Here is an 18648-nt window from a genome sequence, read left to right on the forward strand (position 1 = left end):
ACACACACACACACACACACACACACACACACACACACACACACACCAATTACGTGCTATTTATTCTATTTTGGTACTACTAGATATAAGCATCAGGGACCTCTTCTCCACAGTCACCTCTGAGCTGAATTAGTCCTTTGACGCTGGCAAGACTTAAGAAAGACAAAAGAAGTAAAGAAACAAGAAAAAAGTCTCATCACAGCGACTTTTTTTTTTTTCTGGAGATGGGATTTATTAATAGTTATTTTTTGCTCACTACCAAGGCCTATTAAAAAGTGGACCGGGACTCGCACTGAAGTATCGTGTACTAAACGTTTCCATTACAATGCCATGTACTAAATCTTAAGCTAATATCATATACTAAATCTTGAAGGAGTACTATATATTTCGTAATTAATTCTGTCCATGAACGTAATCCTCTCCTCAAGATTCCTATTATAAATACACAACTGGACACACCTGACATCCATTATACCAGCAAATTAAACCCATGGACTGTGCAATCAGATACTGGTAAGCTTTAAAGTAGCACAGCCTCTGACACGCTCACCTGAGGGCGCATAATGTGGTGTTATTGACATCCCTATCCTCAATATTTACTGTTTATTTCATCACTACGCTTGCAAAACTTACCTCACACAAACACAACATCAACATCACCATCATCATCATCGTCGTCATCGTCATCTCGTTTATTCTAATCCAACGCTAAATTCCACCCTAGATGGTGTGTGTGTGTGTGTGTGTGTGTGTGTGTGTGTGTGTGTGTGTGTGTGTGTGTGTGTGTGTGTGTGTGTGTGTGTGTGTGTGTGTGTGTGTGTGTGTGTGTGTGTGTGTGTGTGTGTGTGTGTGTGTGTGTGTGTGTGTGTGTGTGTGTGTGTGTGTGTGTGTGTGTGTGTGTGTGTGTGTGTGTGTGTGTGTGTGTGTGTGTGTGTGTGTGTGTGTGTGTGTGTGTGTGTGTGTGTGTGTGTGTGTGTGTGTGTGTGTGTGTGTGTGTGTGTGTGTGTGTGTGTGTGTGTGTGTGTGTGTGTGTGTGTGTGTGTGTGTGTGTGTGTGTGTGTGTGTGTGTGTGTGTGTGTGTGTGTGTGTGTGTGTGTGTGTGTGTGTGTGTGTGTGTGTGTGTGTGTGTGTGTGTGTGTGTGTGTGTGTGTGTGTGGAGGGAAGACAGTCAAATAGATATATACCGATTATACAGACAGACAGGCATACAGATTGATACAATACGTAAATCGATATATACAGATAAAGGTAACTCTAGGCATCGAATCCTGTAGATCATCCTCGCTGTGTATACCTCACCCCAGGCACATACACACACTACATATACATATACATATACATATACATACACATACTACATAATGGTGAACCACTTCAATGGGTTTCTAAATAGTGTCTTTTTTTTTTTCCTGTGTATCTTTTACTATTCTCACACTTTCATCCCCATCTATTAACTGCTCCCCCATCCTCTCTCCCTCCCCCTCTCTCGCACTCGCTCTCAGTATCACGTAATCCCACTCGCTCACTCACTCGCTGTCTCTCTCTCATTCACCCATTACGAGCGACATGTCAAGCCTTTTAGAGCGACACAGTGAGAGAGAGAGAGAACAGGAGACAAATAAAGAGAGAGATCGAGCATTTTTGAAACGTGTAATTGCAGTATGTTGAAAAGGTTGGAGTAGGCTTCACTGATACAAGGAAATCTGAATATATTAACACTCATAAGATCCCATGACTCACGCTTAGACAAATAAAACTGTCTTGCGATCGACAGGACGAAGTACTAGACTAGCTCTGATCATGAAAGAGTTAGCAGTGCCATTATAAAACCCGAACCTCCTTTGATCCACTCAGCTACATAAACTCGTCCGGCGTTTGATGAAGATGAATTCTAGAGTTGTATGATGGGGTTTTAACTGAATGTATAGATGGCTTGTCTGTGAGGTGGAGCCTAATATTTTGAGGACTCGAACTGTAAATGAATGGATCTATTGATATTCTCCTAACTATACACCATTTTACTATTAATGAGGCGACGGCGGCTGCCATGACGGTGGTGGTGGTCATTGCCAGATTAAGGCATGGACTTCGGGGTCTGCAGCCCAGAGGACGATTGCAACTAAGGAACCTTCAAAGTTTTTTTTTTTTCTGTATGTATATATATATATTTGTTGTTGCTCTCAGTGCGCCGACATTCGCTCAGACTCGCAGGTCCTCGTCACAAAATGGAAACAGAAATATGCATGCACAAACAAAGTCGGCACGAACTTAGGATAAAGGGGCCAAAACCACAGAAAAAGCAAATGCTACAACTATATATTGGTGACACGGGCATCGCTAGCAATGGCTAGCAGCGCAGCCGAATCCAACGAAGAAAAGCTGTAGAGTTATATACAGGATGGATGAAAACCAAGCCGTTTAAGGGTTATATAGAGACGAGACGTGATCTCAAAGCAATGTGAGAAATGGGAGTGTAGAATGACAGGACATAATGTGTAGTGGAATCTTAATGAAATAGTGTGAGGCAGTGACGAAGAAAAAAACGAGATGATAAAGTTGATTCATTAATGGCTCGAGGCTCATACAGATGCATGTGAAAGTTATTCCATTATTTAAAGCTGATTTTAAGTTTAAGCACTCTTAATTCTCTCTTCTAAAAAACAGAGATCCATTTATATATATTAAACAGGTTGTAAATTTGCCAACCATCTACACAACAGTTTTATTATGGTTGATTTAGCAACGAGTAATTGACTGTTGTATCTACACTCTACCTAAAATTTACCTACGTTCTGGAGAAACTTGTTTTCAAGAACTACGCAAAGCAAATGTTTGAAATATTATTGTGGCTAGCCTTGTAAAAAGAAAGATACGTAGTTTTCTTACTTTAATATAAATACTGCATCCTATATCTGTGATGTGCCTAGCTGTTCTGCCTTCCTTCCCCTGTTTCTGACTATAACTATGTTGAGGAGGGGGGCTGGGATTCCCCCTCCCCCCAAAAGTGAGAGTCACGCCTTCAAAATGTCAATATACGAATGAGAGTCCATTCTACAACGTATGCTACGATGTCAACGCCTATATCTACCATCCTCTGATATCTAACTTTTTTTTTAATACTGGCAGGTGCTGACCCCCTAAATAATGTGTGGTCACAATCCATAAATGACATAATTTATAAAGGACAACAGCCCCATATGCCACGTTTACTTGGATGGGAAAGTCCTATTTTTGACTTTTACCTGCGGGGAGGGGGGCCTGACCTCCCTGAAAATCATGGGGGGAGAGTTTTACTGTGGAAACTTCCCAGACGCCAGACAAAAATCACTTGAGAAAAATCGTTCAAATCAATCTGCCGTCCTTCCCTTAGACTAACTGATTTTTTTTTACATTTCGGGATGAGGCTGACCCCCCCGAAAAAAACATTATGGGGTCTCTCTCTCTCTCTCTCTCTCTCTCTCTCTCTCTCTCTCTCTCTATATATATATATATATATATATATATATATATATATATATATATATATATATATATAGTGAGTCAATGAAAACGCACCACCTAATACAACTGTAATAATTCGTGTACCGATACTTGTTTCCAACGCTCATTTCATTTGCTGCTATCATGTACTCATACAATACCCATCTGAACAAAAAGATTTGCTTTGTTCACGATGCAGTGTATCGGAGAGAAGCTTAACCTAATCAACCCATTCCACTCGCTGCTTATTGATGAAAATGGAACACGTGGTTGTTTTACATCTGGAACAAAGGTAGGTCGTGTGTAAGTGGAATACTGTCCATTAGTTCTTGAAAGACTGCCACCACGCCATGTTTGTAATGCCTAGAACGTCATGGTGCCTTAGGGATGCTGGAGGGTGGCATGAGGCAACGTGAGGTAGCCCGGTAAATGGGCTGTCTTCATTCAACGACTGTCAGGCTCATCTAGAGGTATCAAGACACAGGTTCAGTTGACGATCGACAGCGTCTTGGAATAGTACATGTCACAACAGAATGTCAAGATCACCATTTACGGATGCTACATCTCCACGACAGATTCCGGTCGGTTGCACAAACAGCACGTGAGACGCCTGGTCGACATGATCACTAGATAAGAGGGTCCACTGTACAACGGTGGCACTGCAGCGGAATAAATAATTTTCCCTTATACAAAAAACGGCTGTAACTTTTTTGTGTTAAGATACTCGGTCATGTAATTTTGACTACAAATGTGTCTTACTCTACCATAGCGCCGAAAGTGTGAACTTCAGCAATTTCTAATATAAAGATTATGATATTATGTATTTCTATTACAAGCCTTATGCAAAGCAGATCGAGCCATATTGAATGATGTACTAGCTACAGCCTTGCAGGATAATTATCTAGGAATAACATATGCAAAAATTAGCTGCTCATGTGTGCACATTAGGAAATAATACCAATTTCCCTCAAACTTACCTGGAGGCGGCCAGTGCATCAGTTTAAATTTACCGCGGACTTCCCGTTTTCTTCAGAGACCATTCCTCATTTCAACCGCTCAGAGCCAGTGATGAGTTTACGCATCTACGCATTTCACTAAGACAGGGTAGGTGACTTCGTATGTATAATTTCTTACAGCGACATGAATGATTGTGGATAAATATGTAATGACGAAAAGTGCGATATATTTGAACAGACTTCAAAATTGTGCAGGAAGACATAACGAGAGAGAAATAATTAGTCAGTCCTAAAATGGAGCGGCATTAATGTATTCAAAGAAAATATATTATGTATGGTAAACATCAGACTGAGTCATACACGTAAGACCTCAACAGTACAGATCAACATATATATACTTGATTCACTGGCCACTAGCATCATCTGACCCACTGGTAGCCTGCCATACAAAAGCACGATACCTCAGACCGGAGAAGTCACTCTTCCCTGAGGTGATTGCACAGCTAAGAGAGCCAAATATATATGATGATGATGATGATTAAATGTAACTGAGGGAGAAAGACGGTAATCAGTATAGGAGTATATGAATAAGTATTTGGAATAATATTCGTCTTTGTAAAATGTTTGAACAAATTAATTATTTACATTAACCCTTATTATGAGAACAGATTACGCAATTTTTTTAAATATCAAAACGGAATTTACTAAAATATTAAGAAAAAAAATACAATAGAGTGAAACATGTTTCCAGATTCTTAGGCTTCTGGCCATGAAACTGCTGCTGTACACCACATCACACTGCCCTCTCTCCAACTCACACGTCCTCTCTCATACACAGAGAGCCACGGACAAAAACAGACAACCACACACACAGGCAGTGGAGGCCAATCTTCAATGATTACTGATGGCGTAGCTGTACCGACTGAGAAAGAAATCACTCCCTTCCACGTGGCGGTACTTGTCCAGCATCACCCAGTCTCTACTGAGAGAGAGAGAGAGAGAGAGAGAGAGAGAGAGAGACAGACAGACAGACAGACAGACAGACACAGACGGAGAAACAGATTAAAACATACAAAGACGTAGAAAGAAAAGGAGAGACACGGGGCGATGGGCCTCGATAAACAGACAGACAAACAGAAAGACAGACAAATAGATAGAAAGACAGACGGAAACAGACAGCTAGACAGACGGATTACTAGTTTCCTTCGATCCACCACATTTTCTCAGGTATTTTCTTCATGGTATTGTAATGAGGCTAAAATCAAGGTATTTTATTCGCCCTTCGGTAAATTAATCCTTTTAATGTGAGGTAAAAATGCTGGATAAAATCGTCTGTTCGAAGCAGGAATACAGGACATAAGGCGGGATTTAGTGTTACTTATCTTTTTATCAATTATTTTATCGGCTAATCAATGTATCAACTCATCAATGTATCAACTCATCAATGTATCAACTCATCAATGTATCAACTCATCAATGTATCAACTCATCAATGTATCAACTCATCAATGTATCAACTCATCAATGTATCAAGCAGTTTATCTAGTCATCAATTTTATCAACTAATCAATTTATAAACTCATCAATTTACCAACTAATCAATTTAGCAATCAATTTAGCAATCTTCTTGGATACTTTACTCAGGCAGCCAATCAGCAAGCAAAGTCAGCGAATCAGCAAGACTTTTCAACACTCAGCGGGTCAGCGTTGGTCGGCAGTCAGCAGGTAATTCATTAGAAAGCAAGAAGGTCAATTCACAGGAAGCCAGATGGTGGTTCAGCAGTCATCCATTCAGAAAGATGGTTCAAGCCAGTTGGTTCGCAGACATTTAAAGGTAAGGATAGGTCAGCAGGGAGGTCAGGTCAGCAGAGGTCAGGTCAGCAGGGAGGTCAAGTCAGCACAGAGGTCAGGTCAGCAGAGATCAGGACAGCAACTCAGTAACGATCATTTACGTCAGCAGGATTCTAAATATGATCACTAGGATTCTATGCATTAAAGTCAGCAAAGAAAGTGAGGTCAGCAATTCAGGCCAGCAGGCTAGCAGATCATTCCGACATGCAGGCTATTCAGGTCTGCAGGTTAGATCAGCGCGTCATTCAGGTCGGTATTTCAGGTCACCAGGTCAGTAAGGGTGTAAACAATGAAGTCTGCAGGCCAGAAAGTGAGGTCAGCAGTTTAGGCCAGCAATTCATTCAGATCAGTGTGTCATCAGTATACGTCAGCAATTCACCCAGGTCACTGAGTCAGCAGTTTAGGTCAGCAAGTCATTCAGGTCGGTGAGTCATCAATTTAGGTCAGCCAGTCATTCAGGTTAGTGTGTCAGTTTCAGGTCAGCAGGCAGGTCAGGAGGCGAGTGAGTCAGCAGGTGGGCTGATGTGAGGTGTGGGGGTCGGGTCGGCTGATTCGGAGTTTTGCCAAGTTTAATAGGGTGGAGAGTTAGCCGAGCTGACCTTGGAGGGGGGGGGGGAGAAGGAGGGAGGGAAAAGATACAGTGAGAGGTGGGAGGGAGAACAATATGGAAGGGAGAGGGAAAGGGGTGAGAGACAGGAAAGCGATGAGAAGGAGTGGGAGGAGGAGGAGGAGGGAGGAGGGGGAGAGGAAGGGGGATATGGGGGAAAGATGAGAGGGAGAGAGAGGGGGATATGGGGGGAAGATGTGGAGGTAAGAGAGAGAGGGGAGAGGGATGGATGGGAGAAAAGAGGGAGAGACAAGGAGAGGGAGGTGGGAAAGGGTATGAGAATGAGAAGTAACAGTGGGGTGAGAAGGGGGGGGGAAAGGAAAGGGGGAGAAGGGGGAGAGAAATGGTATATGGAAGTTGGAAGGGTAGGAAAGAGGGGCAAGGAGGAAGGAGAGCAGAGAAGGGAGAGGTGAGGTGGAAGAGAGAGGGTGGGAAGGAACAGAGGAACAGTGAGGGTGGAAGGAAGAAAGGAAGGGAAGATAGTTACTGTGGAGGGGGTGTGGCCAGGAAAAAGAGGCAGGGAATGGGATGGAAGGGGAAAGGGTGTAAGGGGAGGAAGGGGGGAGAAATATGAAGTGGAGAGAGGGGGGAGGGGAGCGTACGGTACGGAAAGGTTGAAGGGAGGCTTGTGAGGTGAGGAATAGGAAGAAAACATGTGAGGTGGAAGGAAGCGAGAAGAGGGAGTGGAAAGAAGGGGAGGAATGGTGAGAGACAAGGGGAACTGTGACAAAGAGAGAAAAGAGAGGAGTGGGAGGAAGGGAAGTTGGGAAGGGGAAGAAGGGTGGAGGGAGGGAGAGGACAGCTGCAACGTAAGTGGTTTACTGACAAACAACCAAACCTTAAAGAGTTATTTTTATCTCCATTCCCACTTTATTCTCCCTTCCCCTTTCTTCTCCCTTCTTCCCCTTTCCTTTCCTCCCATTTTATTCTTTCTTCCATCTCTCCCAGTTTAGTAAATTTTCACACATTTTTTCCTTTCATTTCTTCTTTACTCTTATTCCTCTCCTCTCCTTTCGTTTCATCTCCTTAATTTCCTTCCCTCCTAATCCCTCTTCTTTCCCTTTCCCCTTTCTTCCCTCTTCATTCCTTTTCCTTCTGCCTCTCTGTTTTTTCCCTTTACTTCCTCTCTTCCTCTTAATCCCTGTACTTCCTTCCTCTTTGTCTCAATCTCTATTTCCATCTCCATTCTATTTTTTCTTCCATTTCCTTCCTTCTCTTCTCTTCATCATTATTTGCCCTGTCTTTCCCTTCTTCCTTTTTCCTCTTCCTCTTTTCGCTTTTCTTAATCTTCCTCTCTTCTCAATCTCCCTTTTAATCTCTTCTTCTTCCTCTTACTCATTCCTTCTCCTCCTCTCCCTTCCCATCTCCTCTCTCCTTTCTTTCTTCCTCTACTTTCTTTCCCCCTCTCATTTCCTTCACTTCCACCTTCTTCCTCATTTCCCTCTGTCTCCGTCTCCTCGTTCACTTCCTCTTCTCCTTCCTTTTCATCGTTTTTCCAATCTTTTCCTTTCTTTCCCCTCTCCTCTTCCACTGCTTCCTTTCGGCTACTCATTCCCTTCATCCAATTTCCTGCCTTGTTTATTCGTTCAGACTTCAATTACACCTACCACCACAACCAATACCACCGCCATCACCACGACTACCACCACAACCAATACCACCACCACCACCACGACTACCACCACAACCAATACCACCACCACCACCACGACTACCACCACAACCAATACCACCACCACCACCACGACTATCTCTACTACCACCACAACCAATACCACCACCACTACCACGACTATCTCTACTACCACCACAACCAATACCACCACCATCACCACTACTACTACCACAACCAATACCGCCACCTTCACCACGACTACCACCACAACCAATACCACCGCCACCTTCACCACGACTACCACCACAACCAATACCACCACCATCACCACGACTACCTCTACTACCACCACAATCAATACTACCACCATCACCACGACTACTTCTACTACCACCACAACCAACACCATCACTCTAATCACGACTACCACTACTACCACCATCACCGCGACTACCACTAATACCACCACAACCACTGCCACTACTATTACTACCACCAAAACAACTAATACTACCACTACCACACCGCTACCACTGACATCATTACTATCAAAACCAATACTACTACTACGACAACCACTACTACGACTACCTCTACCACCAATATCAGTCCAACCACAATCACTACCACAATGAACAACTGAACATGTCTCCTATTACCACTGTCACCACCACAACCACTTTCACTACCACAAATACCATACCGCCACTGACAGTACCACACGATTAATGGAGAGAGAGAGAGAGAGAGAGAGAGAGAGAGAGAGAGAGAGAGGAGGGGGGGGAGGTGATAGATCGAGGGAAGGCCTAAAAAATGTGAGAGGGGGATGCGGAAGTAAGAAAAAGGAAGCTAACTTTTTTCTCACGTTTCAACACTCGCATGAGATTTTAAGATTCTGTTTTAGTTGGCTGTTTTTATATACTGAGAGAGAGAGAGAGAGAGAGAGAGAGAGGTAAAGAAAAAGAGGACCTAAAGAGAACAATGGAGAGAAAAAAGGAGGGAAAGAGAGTAATAGAGACATGAAGACAAGTATTTAAAGAACAGCACGAAGGAAATAAAATAAAAAATAAGGAAACTAAAAATAAAAAGGGGGAAGATTGGAGGGCGTAAAGATGCAGTAAAGAGAGGAGATGAAAGAGAGCAAAAGAGAGAAAATAAAAGAGGACTGGAATGGAGGATGTAGATGTAAGATAAAAGGGAATTAAAGAATACATAAAACAAAGAAAGGGAAATGAGAGAGAGAGAGAGAGAGAGAGAGAGAGAGAGAGAGACAGACAGACAGACAGACAGACAGACAGATAGACAGACAGACAGACAGACAGACAGACAGAGAGGAGGGGGTGGGACATCAGAAATGGAGGAGAGGAATATCAAGGAAAGAGGAGAAGAGATATGGAGAGGTGAGGAAGGAGAAGGGAGGAAGAAAAAATACAAAAGGGAGGAGGAAAGAGGGGAGGGATAAGAGAGATGGAGGAGGAGAAAGCGTAGGAAAGGAAGGGAAACGTGAGAGGAGGAGGAAGAGGGGAAAAACAGTAGAGAGGAGGAGGAGAAAAGAGACGACGGGAGGGAAGAGGTGTGAAGGAAAAAAAGATGGGAGAGAAAAGGAGGAAGGGAAGAAGCGAAGAAAAGAGAAGGAAAGGAAGGAAAGAAGGAAGAAGGGAAGGATGGAAGGTTGAAAGGAAGGAAGGAAGGAAGGAAAGAAGGGAAGGAATGAGAAGAAGAGGGTAAATGAGAAGCGGGAAAGGGAGGAGAGGGGAGGGGCAGTCGGAAAGGAATGGTAATGAGGAAGGAGAAGGGGTGAGACTGGAAGATGTAGGAAAACAAAGGAATACAAAGAAAGCAAACAGCAACAGAACTTACTGTCCATTCGAAGTTGCTTGTTACAGAGCAGACTATGACGAAGAGACCTAATTCTACATGCTGAAGGATAAGGATAGTACAGCAAGAAGGCTTTCCCCGCTTCCAAACCCTCCAGTTAAAATTGGCAGGAAAAAATGAGAAGGAACACCACAGAGCATGGAAAAATTGACATGGATATTTCATAGGAAAAACTGAGGAGGAGGAGGACGAGGATTAATGAATATGATGAAGAGGAAATAAAAGAGAGGAACGGAATGGGAAGGGTATGTTAGAGGGGAGGGTGTAGGAGGAAGAGAGGGAAGTGAGGGGAAGGAAACTCTAAAGGGGAGAGAAAGAGAAGGAGACGGAGTGTGGAGGATAGGAAGGGGGAAGTAGGAGGTAGAGTGGGAAGGGAGGGAAGCAGAGTGAGGCAGAAGGGGAGCGAGGAAAGGGAAGAGAGGGAGTAGAAGAAGGGAGGAGGGGAAGAGGAAAGCAGGAGAAAGTGGGGGTAGAGGAGCGAAAGGACGGGGGGGAAGAGGAAAGCAGGAGAAAGTGGGGGTAGAGGAGGGAAAGGAAGGAGGGGCTGCCAAGTCGAGGGGAGGGGGGGAGATGAAAGGGGGAGGGGAAGGATTGAGAAATGAGGAGGAAGAGGAAATGAGGGAGACCGGGAGGGTGGAGGGGAGGAGAAGAAAAGAAGTAATTACAGTGTACGAAGAGTAGGAATGGAGGAAGCGTACAGGGAAGAGGGAATGGAGGGGAAGAGAGGTGAGAGGAGGGGAGGAAAAAAAAAGTGAAGAAGTGGAAAGGAAGACGATAGGAGCAGGAAGGAAAACGTAGGAGAAGGAGAGGGGAAGAGCGAGGAGAGAGAGAAAAACGGTACACAGAAAGAGGGAGGGAGGGAGGATGAAGGAAGAAATGAAGGAAGGACGGAAGAAAAAAAGCGAAGGACGAAGAGAAGGAAGGAAGGAAGGAAAGAAGAAAAAAAAAGTGAATGAATGAATGATGAATGAATGAAAGAACGAAGAGAGGAAGGAAGGAAAGAAAACTGGAAGGAAGGAAAGAAGGGAGGGAAGGAGAGAGGCAGCCGAAATTCTGGCTGGGCCGAAACCAACATTTGTGGATATTCAGCAATACAGGGACGGGACGGTGGAGCCGAGAAAATGTCCACCACACCGAAATATCCAAACCTGCCACTCACGATTTACCTCTCCCTCTCTCTCTCTCTCTCTCTCTCTCTCTCACACACACACACACACACACACACCAAAACTTAAACCTCGCCGAAACCTCACTGAAACCGAAACCACTGTTCTCTCCGAGTGTCAAATACTCCGGCCGAATACGCAAAGTCGTCGAACCCTCCAAGAGAAAAAGTAAACAGCAAGTAAATGCCGAGACTGCCAAGGCCCGCCGAACTTTCCTAAAACATCAACAACAAGGCGAGTTCCGAAGTGGCCAGGTATACCGAATTTTCCAACATTTTTTTCGGGAGAGAGAGAGAGAGAGAGAGAGAGAGTCCTTAGATTGAGCTATTGTACATTCGGGATTAAAGAGCGATAGAGCCACCTTTTTTTTTCTCAGGTTTTGTTACTTTTTCACCCCCTCCATATTTTCCTCTCTCTCTTTCCGCCTGCTTTGTTGACTCTCTCCTTTCCTTTTCTTTTCCATAATTTTTCTATACGTAATCTCTCTCTCTCTCTCTCTCTCTCTCTCTCTCTCTCTCTCTCTCTCTCTCTCTCTCACACACACATCTATATTCTTATACTGCCTCGCCTTTTTCTTTTTACCTCCGCCAAGGAGATTATGTTTTCACCTCTGTCCGTTTGTTTGTTTTTTGGTTGGTTGGTTTGTCAGCAAGATTACACAAAAACTACAGGACGAATTTCCACGAAACTTGGTATAAGAAAAGGCCTTGGCCCAGAACAGACTCCATTAAATTTTGGTGCGGATCCGGATAAAGGTGCGGATCTAGGATTTTTTTTTTTTTTTACTTTAACATTGCGAGATAGGGCGTTATCGGAGGTATGCGCTCTATTTAGTGCCATTCTAGTTTTCTTTTTGCATTCATTTTTTTTCTTTTTTAATTTTCCTTTATTTTTTATTTCTATGTTGGTCCTCTTTCTTTGTTTTTATTGTTTCTTTTTAGCGTATTTATCTTATTTGTGTTATACTTGTGTTATTTCTCTCTCTCTCTCTCTCTCTCTCTCTTTCTCTCTCTCACACACACACACACACACACACATACACACACACAATGCATACACGCGCGCGCAGAGAGAGAGAGAGAGAGAGAGAGAGAGAGAGAGAGAGAGAGAGAGAGAGAGGGTATATTAAAAAAAAAAAAAACTTTCATTGCGTGAGCCTTTCCCTACGAATAATATAATATAGGGATCCGGATCCGGATCCGTGGATATAGGATCTGGATCCGGATCCGTGGATATAGAATCTGGATCTGGATCCGTGGAGATAGGATCCGGATCCGGATCCGCCCCCAAATTTATTAAATTCTTGCTTGGTCCATGGAAGCCTTTCCACAAACTGTCATTGAAATTCATTGAGAACTATTGGAGGTATTGTGCGGGATACTCAGAATCCGGATCCGGATCCGCCGCAAAACTTAATCGCTTCTTTCTTGGCCCAAGGCCCACACTTCCACAAACTTTCATCAAAATCCATTCATAACTTTTTTAGTAATCCCGGAAGCGGATCCGTGGCTACAGGATCCGGATCCGCCCCCAAATTTAATCAATTCGTTCTTCGTCCATGGCCAACCTTTTCACAGAATGCCACTGAAATTCACAGAGAACTTTTGGACATACTGTGCGCGATACTCCGAATCCGGATCAGGATCCGGCCCAAATTTTAATTATTTTTTTCCTTGAACCATGCCCCACTCTTTCACAAACTTTCATCAAAATCAGTTCATAGCTTTTTCAGTAATCCTGCTAACAGACAGACAAAGAGACAGAAAAACAAACCATCGCGAGGTAAAACATAACCTTCTTGGCGGAGGTAATAACGAGGACGACGACGACAACAATGAAACAATAATAAGTGAATGACATATTGCCATGCAACACAAAGTCCCCTACCGGATGATAACCATACATAATATGTACTGTGTATACGACGTGAGTAGGATAACAATACGTACAATACGAATGTACTGTGTAAACAACGTGGGTAGCATAGCAATATGTATGTACTGTGTACACAATATGGGTATCTAAAGACCTTGGCCTTGGGAGTAGATGGCTGGTAGTTACGCGAGACACACCGTCATGGTATGGTGAACAAGTGCGTTAAGTTATATCAAAATCTGTCCAAGCAAGTGGACGTTACATAGCGGACACGAATGTAGGTATGGCTGTTAAGTATAACAGCACCCGACCTTGTTTGAGCCCCAAGTGCGACCTTGACGTTGGGAGTGGATGGCTGGTTGTTGCGCGCGACACACCGTCATGGTATGGGGAAAAACTGTGTGAGCTTATATCAAAATCTGTCCATGCATGGGGAAGTTACAGAGCGGACACGAAATTGCGGACGGACCGACGGAACATAGCAAACCTGCGGAATAGTCCCCAACCGGTTTGATTGGCAGGGGACTAATAATAATAATAATAATAATAATAATAAAAATAATAGTAATAATAATAATAATAATAATGATATATAATAATAATAATAATAATAATAATAATAAAAATAATAGTAATAATAATAATAATAATAATAATAATGATATATAATAATAATAATAATAATAATAATAATAATAATAATAATAGGTTTATTTATCAGAAAGCGCTAATTCATCAAATCATAATAAAACTATAGATATATTAATTAAGGACAATTATTATTCTGGGGACGCCCACCATCCACTCACTCATTGTAGTGCTGTCTTCGAGTGACTCTACACTGAATGACGAGCCCGAGAGCCATTTACTACGCTGGGTGGTAACAATACGGCCAACTGAAGCTTAGGAGTCAAGTTGGTTGTGCAACTTCGACCCGGATGGGGCCCGCGAGGTTGTTTACGTCAGAGTGGTGGTTGGGGTTTATTACTCATGTCATGCCACTCAGGGATTCGTGAGGCTGGTCACCCTCGTAGTAAAAGTCGGGACTGAGTAGCCTAGTCCCGGTCCCCTACGCTCCTGATGAGGCAAAGAAGGGCTTGGAGGTGGAGGTGGTGGTGGAGGTGGAGGTGGTGGTGGTGGTGGTGACTATGATGAATGAATGAATGAATGAATGAATCTCTGATTTCCTCACTACACAAGGTCTCCAGGAACCTTAGAAAAAAAAAAAAATCATGTGTTATCAAGGATATACGGTACTGGTAATACAAGAACACATTACCGTACTGAGGTGGACAGAAATGTATCATGTATCACGAGGTCTTCTGGACACATGTTGGTAAGTCAGTCAGAAGGCGCTGGAACCACCCTGAACCCTGTGTAATTTCCCGTGCCTCAGCTGCGATCAAACTTACGACTGTGCATACCCAGGCCCAAACTCCACTCCTATAACCACTACACCACCGCCAACCCCTTCAAGGTAACGGCAAGGGTGGAGAGACACAATGTTGGGAGGGATGTTGAGGAATGGTGAAGAAATACAATGCTGGACAGATGTTGGAGGAAGGGTGGAGAAACGCTGTGTTGGAGGGGTGTTGGAGGAATGGTGGGGAGACAAAATTTGGAGGCAATTTAGAGGATGGAAAAAATGTGGAGAAACGGAATGCTGGAGGCAGGAGGAAGGGTGGAGAGACGCAGTGTTGGAAGAGGGAAGAGTGGAGAGAATGTTGGTGGAAAAGTTGAGACGCCGTAGTGGAGTCATGGTGGAGGGAGAAGGAAAGGTGGAGAAAGTGCTGGAGGAAGGTGACGGGACACAATGGTGGAGCAAAAGTGGAAATACGCAGTGCTACGGAGAAAGGAAAGGTCAGAGATAATATTTGAGGTAGGAAGTGGACAGTGCGGAGAGGCAATGTTGGAGGAGGCATGTCGGAGGAAGAGTGGAGAGGCATGTTGAGGCAGGAGGAAAGATGGTGAGGCAAGAGGGGAGGAGAGGCATGTTGGAGTAATGGGGGGGAGGATGATGGAGTTGCCCATGATGGTGGATGTAGGGCGGCGTAAAGTGACTGATATATCGGACACTAGCAGCTGTGTGTGTGTGTGTGTGTGTGTGTGTGTGTGTGTGTGTGTGTGTGTGTGTGTGTGTGTGTGTGTGTGTGTGTGTGTGTGTGTGTGTGTGTGTGTGTGTGTGTGTGTGTGTGTGTGTGTGTGTGTGTGTGTGTGTGTGTGTGTGTGTGTGTGTGTGTGTGTGTGTGTGTGTGTGTGTGTGTGTGTGTGTGTGTGTGTGTGTGTGTGTGTGTGTGTGTGTGTGTGTGTGTGTGTGTGTGTGTGTGTGTGTGTGTGTGTGTGTGTGTGTGTGTGTGTGTGTGTGTGTGTGTGTGTGTGTGTGTGTGTGTGTGTGTGTGTGTGTGTGTGTGTGTGTGTGTGTGTGTGTGTGTGTGTGTGTGTGTGTGTGTGTGTGTGTGTGTGTGTGTGTGTGTGTGTGTGTGTGTGTGTGTGTGTGTGTGTGTGTGTGTGTGTGTGTGTGTGTGTGTGTGTGTGTGTGTGTGTGTGTGTGTGTGTGTGTGTGTGTGTGTGTGTGTGTGTGTGTGTGTGTGTGTGTGTGTGTGTGTGTGTGTGTGTGTGTGTGTGTGTGTGTGTGTGTGTGTGTGTGTGTGTGTGTGTGTGTGTGTGTGTGTGTGTGTGTGTGTGTGTGTGTGTGTGTGTGTGTGTGTGTGTGTGTGTGTGTGTGTGTGTGTGTGTGTGTGTGTGTGTGTGTGTGTGTGTGTGTGTGTGTGAAGAAAGGAAGGGAAGGGAAAGGTAGGGAAAGGAAGCAAAGGGTAGGACAGGGCAGGGTAATGAAGAGTAGGGTAGGGTAATGCTGTTCTGTGCTGTGTTAAGGATATTATCTCTCGCCCTAAAGCATCAATACATCCTTCCTATAACTAAGTCAATCATCTGAGAGCAGCACCAACAAACATTAAACATCTCGCAGTGAAGGGGTTAAGATAATATAAACAAAATATAAACTCTAAGGTAGATTTCCAAAAATTTCCTGGCCGGCGAAAATATGAAAGCTGGCGTCTCTTACCAATAAACTAATTTCTTTTACCTCCAAAACTATTTTATTCACCTTATGAGAGACTTTTCGAACTGGACATGAGGCAAAATAAGAGTGAATGAGAGAGAGAGACAGAGAGAAAAAAAAAACATACTGATAATCAGATACACAGATAGAAAGAGATAGATGATTAGACAGAAAGGCTTATTGAGATAGCCAGATAGGAGTTAGATTAAGCCCTGTTTAATCCCTTGACTGCGACAGATCCTTCCTAAATCTGTAAAACTAACTAATGGTAGCGAAAAATAAACAAAAGAGACGTCACGGCAGCGAAGCGAGGGAGATTACGAACTGTGATATGCATAGGGCGATACCTAGAACCACACAGCCAACCATAATTCCCGGAGTGGTAGGTGTGGTTCGGGTGCTTAACTACCACCCTATACCACTGGGAAGGCTTGAGTGGTGAGACAGTGGTTACGTGGTCCATCTCCCTGTGGACTGTGATGGTAGCTTCCTCTGTTTTTGTGCCACCCTGTTCCTGGATCCTGCCCACCCTGTTCATAAAAATGGGAGAAGGATGATTGATGATGATGATGATGATGATGATGATGATGATGATGATGATGATGATGATGATGATGATGATGATGACGACGACGACGACGATGATGATATGATGATGATGATGGGATGACAATGATAACAGATGTTGATACTAACGATACCGGTATATTATTTGTGCCAAAGTCTCAACACCAAAAAGGGCTTTATGATGTAGCGATGATTTTCTTTTTCCCTTCAATCAGCTCACAGGGGATATGCCTTCCAAATATAGTAATTTATGCACGAAAGACTAGCTCAGTATTATCCTATTTAATCCTGTTGTAGATTTGTTCTCCTCTTAGAATCATGTGGAGGTAATTCATTTTTTTATAAACTGCTTTCAAAGTTATTCAGTGTAGTGATTTCTTTATATAAACCCTTTTAACACTCCCTGGATTCCATGACACTCCCAGCTGAATAAAATCGCCTGGCGTGAGCTGGAATACAATACAACAGTTTTCCTCATCTTAGGAAGGATCTCTGGTAGTAAAGGAATTAATGATCCCCACACCAATCCCCTCCATTTCAAAAACTTTCCCCCAAACTGAATAAATTCCTCTGGTTAAGACTATAAGTTAACAAGATGAAATTAGACTGAGAGAGAAAATATCTTCCCATCAGCAGTTCACAATACTACGCTCTGACAGACCCAAGCTGCATCTCATTGCTTTTATGTAAAGTTAAATGAACAATATCATTATTCTTCAAATCTACCAAGACAAAAAACACGGTTCCATAGCTGCATCAACCACATCAGTCACAACTACCACTGTCCCCACCTCCATCCACAAAATGAAACTACTGTACAACCACCACAAACCACAACCACAACAATCACAAACACCACTAATGGCATACATACAGACTAGAGAGAGAGAAAGAGAGAGAGAGAGAGAGAGAGAGAGAGAGAGAGAGAGAGAGGAAATTTATTTATTAATTTTATATACGGTGCCACAATCATTACCATCAACCACTAAAGCCATCACTATTGACATTTACAAAAAAAGTCACCTACCGCAACCACCACCATCAACCACAACTACCACACCAACACACCATAGTTACGACAGCTACCACAACAACCTGCAAAAACTCCCAAGAACCATATAAGTCACAACCACAACCAACCACAACTACCACGAGCTACCACAACTACCACAGTTACCAGACACCTGCGCACCACAATTACTGGAGGGCATTGGGTCATAAACCATCTCACCCACACGAAGAACAGAACAGGGGAAGGGGAACACCTGAGAGAGAGAGAGAGAGAGAGAGAGAGAGAGAGAGAGAGAGAGAGAGAGAGAATCATCACCAAGGGAGACAGAAAGCCTGACAACATACACACTGAGAGCTTAAAACAGATTTTACATGAGAGAAAAGGTCAAAAGATGCGAGAGAGAGAGAGAGAGAGAGAGAGAGAGAGAGAGATTTAGTTATTATTGGTGAAGGGAGGGATGAGTAGTGATTATAAAGAAAGAAAGGCGTTATCAAAGGGGTTACCAGCCGTTACTGTCATATGCCTCATTTGTTGACTCTAATGGGTGAACCAGGATTAAAGCTGGATCTCTCTCTCTCTC

Source organism: Coenobita brevimanus, chromosome 26, assembly GCF_032717465.1.
Source record: "Coenobita brevimanus isolate Jiangsu-jjx chromosome 26, ASM3271746v2, whole genome shotgun sequence".
NCBI classification, from domain to species: Eukaryota; Metazoa; Arthropoda; class Malacostraca; order Decapoda; family Coenobitidae; genus Coenobita; species Coenobita brevimanus.